At 43.2% G+C, this 8,508-nt stretch overlaps 2 long non-coding RNA genes across 2 annotated transcripts in view; one reads left to right on the top strand and one right to left on the bottom strand.

Annotated features, from left to right (window-relative positions):
- LOC125620477 overlaps positions 1-8,508 on the top strand; it is a 52,530-nt gene that overhangs the window by 34,687 nt on the left and 9,335 nt on the right. The window lies entirely within an intron of this gene.
- Positions 846-8,508, bottom strand: part of LOC125620476 — a 9,556-nt gene continuing 1,893 nt past the window's right edge. Inside the window, exon 2 of the long non-coding RNA XR_007352174.1 lies at positions 846-1,072. This is a non-coding gene — a long non-coding RNA (uncharacterized LOC125620476). The remainder of the gene's footprint in view (positions 1,073-8,508) is intronic.

The following is an 8,508-nucleotide window of genomic DNA, read 5'->3' on the forward strand; positions in this document are numbered from 1 at the left end:
TCTCCAGGGAGCGCGCTGTCAGCCGCCGACCTCTACGCGTCAGGTCCTCCGGGAGCCGAGCCCAAGCCTCGAAGACCTCTCCAGTATATAGTCCAAAAAGGAATGGGCCACAGAGCAAGACTCTGGGTTTATAAGTCCTAACCTCCACCCCTCCCCGCCGGGGGCTGCGAGCCACACCCTAATTAACGCCTCGACGGCGGGCCCAGGTCCTTGCCCGGCTCTGGGAATCGGGGGTAATAAACGGAGCGACCACGTAGGTTACGCACACTGTGCCAGCAACTGGACTATCTTAATTTCAGCCTCTCTGCAACTCAGTGAAACGAGTTATCCCCGTTTTACAGATGAGGAAATGGAGGCCCAGGAAGACGAAAATAACTTGCAAAATGTTCACATAATAGTTAATGAAGACAGAATTTGATTTTAAAAAGTCTAGGTCCGTCGTGAGTCCACACCTATGAATAGGTCAGGATATGAGGGCCAGAGGGATATGTCAAAACACCTTAGCTCCTTCAGACAATAGTGGTCTGTCCCCCCCCCCCTTCCCGCAACAGTGTCTGGCACAAAGGCAGCAAATAAATTCTTTAAAAAAAAAAATTAGTTGTAGGTGGACACAATACCTTTTTTTTATTCATATGTGGTGCTGAGGATGAACCCAGCGCCTCACACGCACTAGGCGTGTGCTCTACCGCTGAGCCACAACCCCAGTCCGGAAATAAATACTTCTTGAATGAATGAATGGCTGTTTCCTCTGATGACCTACTCATCAGCAGTAGATCCTGAATCATTACAACCCAAGACACCTCCATCCCTGCCACCAACCCTCATCCAAGAAGCACTAAAATCTATTACTTGGTAAAAGTAATTTTATTATAACTATTAAAAAGAAAAACTAAACAGTTGAAACTAACAAAACATCAGCATCAATTAAATCTTACTGGATTAGGTCAGATTACATTAGATTCTACATTAGATTCTACAGATACATTAGATCCCCAGGAGCAAATTGACAATGCATATGGGCTGACCTTTCCCCCAAAGCAGAGAAGCCCAGGCATTCTTCCACATTCCAGTTCTGGAAGAAAACAAAAACAATATAAATTGTTTCTTCAAATGAACATTCACTCACTCTCTAGCTAGAAAGCCCTCCCTGCCATGTCCTACACCTCTATTTGGTGTCCTGCCACAAGCTCCCTGAATAATTGACCTCTTTCAGAGAAATTGAAAAATTTTCTGTCTTGTCAAATACAAAAACAACCTGGAATGTCTGCTGCCTACAATAATACAGCCACATAATCAGCCTTGGATGAAAAGCCCATACAAAAGGGCTGGTGCTGCAGCACTTGCTTGTAGAGTGCTTGCTGGCCTAGCCTGTATGAGTCCTGGGTTCCATCCCCAGCAAAATAAGGAGGGAGAGTGGGGGATGGGCTAGGGAGGCCCACATAAGATTAATGACCATTCACTTTGTGCCCTAAACTCTATCTAGGGGTATAAAGGAAAAGGCATTGAACCAAGTGTGAGACCTGGAGTCTCTTCTGCACAACAAATGCTTTTACACTTTAAATTCCTTCCATTTTGAAAATGCAGCACTGGTGTAATGGAATACAGGCTGGGTCTTAAAGCAGAATTGCTGACTAACTGACCTGGCGCATACTTGGGACGCATGGAACATTTTGCAAATGTTACCCAGGGAGATCTCAACAACCAAAATGAAAAGAAACCATACTTGCTGCTGATGGCTTCTGGAGAGGGTGCACCACCCTTTGCCCCCCCTGTAGTCAGTCTACAAAGTACTCTGACATTTGGATATTGTGACTTCTCTGATGAGGAGTTAATTACATATGTTATTATATATGTTATTGTCTGACTTAATAAAAAAGTTTTTAGCTGGACATGGTAATACATGCCTATAGTCCAGCAACTCAGGAGGCTGAGGCAGGAGGATCACACAAGTCTGAGACCAGCCTGGGTAACTCAGTGAGATCCTGTCTCACTGTAAAAAAATAATTAAAAAAAAAGGTTGGGAATGTAGCTCAGTGGTAGAGTGCCCTTGGGAGGGAGCAGGGGTACCAGCCAAAAGTTTATGTTCACTGGAGGTTACCACTGTAATTCTTGATTTACACAGGCATGTTCAACACAGGAACAAATTGCCTAAGGTCAGGGTAGTTTTGTCCATCTCAAATCAGCAACACTTAGCACACAGATAACATTCAATGAAAGTTTGTTGGAAACTGAACAAATCATTAAACTTAAGGCAAGATCAGATTTTCATCTGAAAACCTGAGAGGGGTTCTCTAGACACATACCAACACTATTAGAGCTTCTTCATGAGAATAATTAACAGATAATTAATAATTAACTTTCTTATTATGCCCTGAAGATGTGTTTAAGGCTATAGTTGGGGAGAAAAATGGACAGGGGGGCTCTTATCTTCTGCTTTGTACATTTTTTGAGTTTTTGCAATAAGTATAGTCTACTTTCATAATCAAAGTAACTTAAAGATACTTTTATTTTGTTTTAAACATTTTTTTTTGAGAGAGAGAGAGAGAATTTTAATATTTATTTTTTAGTTTTCAGCGGACACAACATCTTTGTTTGTATGTGGTGCTGAGGATCAAACTGGGCCGCCCCGCACACATGCCAGGTGAGCTCACTATGCTTGAGCCACACCCCCAGCCCAAAGATATTTTAATTTTAGAGAAAAGCAATCCCAGGCTGGCTCATATTAGGAAATTTGAAACACTGGAAGATAATAAATAATGATGAATCATCCATCTTGTCCTCAACAGCAGAAAAAAGACCCTCTCCTAGAGTTTCAAGTGACATTCTTCGGGCTGAACAGACCCTGTACTAAGTAAAGGTTACTGGCTTGAGCTCCACCCCCACCCCACTGCCCTGGGCTCTGCCATTCATCTTATCAAGTGGGCAGCACCTGAGGTTCTCAGATGGTGGGTACAGGGAACACAGGCTGGGGCTCAGTGCTGACCTGAGTTCCAATCTCCCTCTACCATGCTAACTGTGTTGCTCACAATTAAGTTGAACTCACTGAAACTGTTTCCTCCTCCTTTCTAGACTTCTTGTGAGACCTGTCATCATGTTAAATGAGTGAAGTTGAGTAGTATTTTTGAAAAAGCAGCAATTGTTAGGAAAATGCATTGCCTCAGTCAAGAGCATTCTGGGATCTTCTGTAAAACAGAGTGAAAACTCCTCTTCTGGGCAATTTTGTTCTTCACAGCTGTGGCTACAGTTCTTCCAAAGGGCTCAGGTTTCTGAATTTACTATGTCCATCTTTGTTTCACATCCTTCAAACACATTCAGCTGGTTATTTACTCAGGGATGGCACCTTCCTAAAGGATGTGTTTCACACTGGCTAGATTCACTCCTCAAATACAGTAATGGAAATGGAGATGGCCTGCTCCAGGGAGTGGTGCCTAAGATTCAAAATCCACACTTTTCACAGAATGCCTGAAAGTTGGATTAAACTTTCCACTAGCAACTTAAGGATATCAAACCTGGATAGCCTCTGAGGTTCTTTGTGTGAAGAGAATATATTTCAGCATTCTCTCACACCCTTGGAGAGCAGTCTGCAGAGAATCTGTGTTTTCCAGAAAAACAGCTACCAGGAAAGTAAAAAAGTCGGGGCAGAGCTCTGTGGCAGAGCACATGTTTAGTAGGCAGGAGGCCCTAGGTTCAATCCCCAGAATAAAAACAAATTTTAAAAAATCAAAAAGTAACAATGTATATTTTGATACTTTTAAACTTTACCAATGCATACAAATTGTATTCAGGTAATAACCTACATGTCTTCCCTTAGCTCTTCATCTTGTTTTATTTTTGTTATAACACTTAACATAATTCGAAATTACCTTAATTAGTGGTTCCTGTTTTTATAGTCTCTTCACATTATGTGAGCTCCAGGAACATCACTGTGCCTGGACCTAGAAGGTACTCAATAAATTGAGTTGAATGAAAATTACCCCCCAATACTGTACAGATTAAATGAAACTGGAAACATGCTAGCAACCAGTCAATCTTCACTGTTTTCTAGATGAGGGATTGATACTTAAGAAATTTTAATGAGAGCATGCCCTCAGCCCCAGAAATAAAATGTGTGGTCTTTGCTGGGAATCTTTACTGGAATAAAGGTGTCAGAGTTTGAGCTGAACGCAGATAGTCTCCCACTGGTGGAAATGGAAAGGAAAACATAGAAGGGGGACAAAGAGGAGAGGAAGGAGTGGCTGACTGATTTGCTAGACTAAGTTTTTATACTCTATGTTGGCAGGGCTGTGGACTTTCTGTGTTTTGTGTTGTAAGATTACAAATTCTCAAAGTGATCTATGTCTCCCATCTATCTTTAAGAAAATAAAACAAAAAGATTAAAAAGGGAAGTTAAGTAGGAAGAATAAAAACTCAGCATCACAGACTGGGGTGAGAACAGCTGCCACCTGCTGAGTGTCTTCTTGGTGGCTCAGCTCTGTGCTGCCTTCATATACTTCATCTCCCTACATTCCAGTGATCTCCTGAGCAATTTTAAAGATAGAGAATCCAAGGCTTCAAAAGGGTAAGAACAGTAGAGTAGCAGAAAGAGAATAGGGGGAGGAAGGAGGGAAAGGAAGGAAAGGGAAGGAAAGAGGGGGGAATGAGGATTGAAATGGAGTAAATCAAAACCCATGCCTAGATGATTTTATCAAAATGAATCCAACTACTATGTATAACTATGCTGCTTTAATAAAAAAAAAATTGCTCCCTCACAATAAAATAAAATTTAAAAAAAGGCTAAGGAACGAGCGAGCTCCAATTTGGTAATGGATGGACCCAAACCGTGAACAAGTCTGCTCAGCTCCAGCTCAGTGCAGGGGCCTACACTCCAAGCCTGAAGCCTGGGCGCCGATCACCTCTCCTCCACCCCCTCCATGAATGACTCTAGCCAGGCCTGCTTCCTCCTCTGTTAACAAGGAGGGCTAGTCAAGCTATGACGGCAGTACCAATGAAGATGGTAATGCCACTGACGCCTGTTTAAAATGTGCCAGGCACTGTGCTAAGCAATCTGCATTAATTCTCAACTTTACCTTAAGAAACATTTTGTAATATAGATACATCATCTCCACTTCAGAGATGAGGAAAGTTTCACTGAGGATTTGTTACCTCCCCAAGGTCTCAGAGCTTATAAGCAGCACTGCCAGGGGCTGAAGAGTCAGGTTTGTATGGCACCTGAACTCAAGCTCTTTGCCCCTGCGCTGCTCGGTTTCCTGTTGCCTGAGAAGCCACCTGGAATACCATCCAACACTTCATTCATTCATCCAGCTTTGGTGTGGGTGACCGGTGTGCAATGAGAAAGGTGAAGGCAGTATAAGATGAATTTGGCTAGGAGTAGCAGCAGATTATATAGGGTATTAGAGACTATGGTAAAGAATTTGCATTTTATTCTGACTTAATGAATTCTAGATAGGGAAGTGACAAAACCTATAATACCTTGATAAATATCCACATATGCTCACAGAGCACATGAAAGGTTTGACTGTCCCCTTATTCCTCTGTCAACTTTATGTCTTTTTCACCATTTCTCTCCCTTAAGCACTATATTCCTCAGGGATGGGTCCAGGATCTTTGCTTTTGTAACTACACTCTCTCTCTTTGGGTACTCCCATCTGATCTCATGGTTTCTATCATCAAAGGGCTGGTGTTTCCCATATCTATAGGGCTAGTCCCATCTTTTAGATTTCCTGGAAGGAGTTCAAAATATGTCTGGACAGACATTTCCTCCGGTTCCCGGTTCCCGTGTGCCTGTGACTCAGCAAGGGATGGAATTTGTTATCTTCTCCATAAACTTGTTCTCCTCTGGGGATCTAGGGGCTGTTGAGGGTATGAGGGTGCAGTTCAGTAACAGAGCTCTTGCTTAACATGAGGCCTGGGTTAAATCACTAGCATGGCCCACACACACAAAAAGTAGCTGAGTGAGTGAATGATACCTACAGAGAGGCCTGACTGCCTGGAGGGCAGGTGGTGCTTTCAGAGAGAGACCATGTGACTGAGATCTTGCAGGAAGGAATTTGCCAGGTGAGAAGTGAATGGAAGATGACTCCAGGTGAGGCAACAGCAGGTCTAATGGGATTACAGGTCTGCTGGAGCTTGGGTGCTCAAGGACATGGACAGACACACTGTTGGAGGTGGGTGGAGGGAATATAATGGAAAGCACCACGGAAAAAAAGCACCATTCATGGTGTGCCCCAATCTTTGTCAAATACCCCACCTGATAAATATCCACACATGCTCACAGAGGACACTGATTAAAGGGGTTGTGGGACTAGAATATTCTACCTTGAAGACAAAAAACAGACTATCTGAACACAGATGCCAAACCAGCCATATGGAACAACCACATTCAAACCAGCACGGAACAACCACATTCAAACCAGCACGACTTCCTACAGCCCTCAAGGAACTTACTCTCTAGAGAAGTCCCTGTGACCACAAAGCAGAGACTTTCACCCCAAAGATAGGCCTATGCCGGGTGCAGAGTGCACACCTGTAATCCCAGTGGCTTGGGAGACTGAGGCAGGAGGATTGTGAGTTCAAAGCCAGCCTAAGCAGCTGAGGCCCTAAGCAACTCAGTTGAGACCCTGTCTAAATATTTAAAAAAGGGCCAAATGTGGTTCAGTGGTTAAGTGTCCCTGGTACCAAAAAAAAAAAAAAAACCGACCAGCCTGAAAGGCAGAGAGCCACAGGAAGTCCATTCCAGGGAGCAGAGCTGCCTGAAACAGACTGACTCAGGGACAAATGCAGTTTAGATCCATCCCCAGATAAAACCCCTCTGACTTAGGGTGACAGAGGCCAGCTATGCTAACAACACAAAATCAAAGGGCAGCTTAGCACTGTTTGCAAAGGTGGGGCCTTCAATATTTACTCACTTAAAGGGCAGCTTCATGAGGTGGGTATTATTGCCCCTAAATAGAAGAAGAAACAGACTTGGTCAGGGTATGGGAATCAGTGGACTGGAGCCCAGCCTTCTGGCTATGAAAACAGTGTTGCCCACTTCACCACAAAAGGGCATCACAAGGCGATTGACACATGAAGAAGGGAGGCCCCTCTGTGTCCTGGGGGCCCTCCAGCTCAGCCTCCTGTTGGACCACTTCTATGCAGCTGGTTATCAGAGATTCAAAGTAGCCCTCTCTCAAGTTCCAATGTCCCTTTTAGTAGATATTTCCCCATCCCCTAAAAGAATCATTGTTCCCTTAAGGCTACTAGTTCCCCTTTCTACTTCCTAGTTTTAATGGGGCAGAATATAGAAAACCTCTCACAGTTTGTTTTTTCATCAAAGTGGGGAGCCTGATTGTGGAATAAGGTGATAGCTAAATCAATAATACTTATGCCAAGAACTGCAGAATAAAGAAGAAATCTCATGCTCTTGAAACAGGACTTGATTTGTTCAAACTATTTTTTTCCTGGTGCTGAAGATTCAACACAAGGCCTCACTCATGCTAGGCAGGTGCTATACCACTGAGCTATATACCAGTCCTATTCAAACATTTACTGAGACTCTACTTGGTGGCAATACTGAGTTTGACACTGGGCCTTCTGATATGTACACAGCCCCAAATTAAACAAGGGGTCCAATCTAGTGGGTGTGATGTTATTCAAAAGAAAAATTCTGCGGGGCTGGGGATGTGGCTCAAGCGGTAGCGCGCTCACCTGGCATGCGTGCGGCCCGGGTTCGATCCTCAGCACCACATACAAACAAAGATGTTGTGTCCGCCGAAAACTAAAAAACAAACATTAAAAAAAAAAAAAAAAATTAAAAGAAAAAAAAAAAAAAAGAATTACCCCATCTAAGGTATTTAAAAAAAAAAAAGAAAAAAAAAGAAAAATTCTGGCCCAGTGCAGTGGCACCCACCTATAAAACCAGTAAGTCGGCTGGGGATGTGGCTCAAGCGGTAGCGCGCTCGCCTGGCATGCGTGCGGCCCGGGTTCAATCCTCAGCACCACATATAAAGATGTTGTGTCCGCCGAAAACCAAAAAATAAATATTAAAAAAAAAAAAATTCTCTCTCTCTCAAAAACAAAAAAAAACAAAAAAAAACCCAGTAAGCCAGGGGACTGAGGCAGGAGGATTACAAGTTTGAAGCCAGCCTCAGCAATTTTTTTGTGGGGGGGCGGATAATTGCAAATTTAACACAAGGGAGCTTTACCACTGAGATACAGCCCCAGCCCTTTTTATTTTTTATTTTGAGATAGGGTCTCTAAGTTGCTTAGGGCCTCACTAAATTGCTGAGACTGGCCTCAAACTTGGCAATCCTCCTGCTTCAGCCTCCCAAAACACTGGGATTACAAGCGTTCACACCAGCATGCCCAGTAGCCTCAGCAACTTAATGTAGCCCTAAGCAACTTACTGAAACACTGTCGAAAAAACAAAACAAAGAAAACAACAGAGCTGGGGAAGTAGCTCAGTGGTAAAGCACACCTGGATCCAATGCCCAGTACTTAAAAAAAAAAAAAAAAAAAAAAAAAAAAAAA

The sequence above is a fragment of the Marmota marmota genome, unplaced genomic scaffold, assembly GCF_001458135.2.
Source record: "Marmota marmota marmota unplaced genomic scaffold, marMar, whole genome shotgun sequence".
NCBI lineage: Eukaryota > Metazoa > Chordata > Mammalia > Rodentia > Sciuridae > Marmota > Marmota marmota.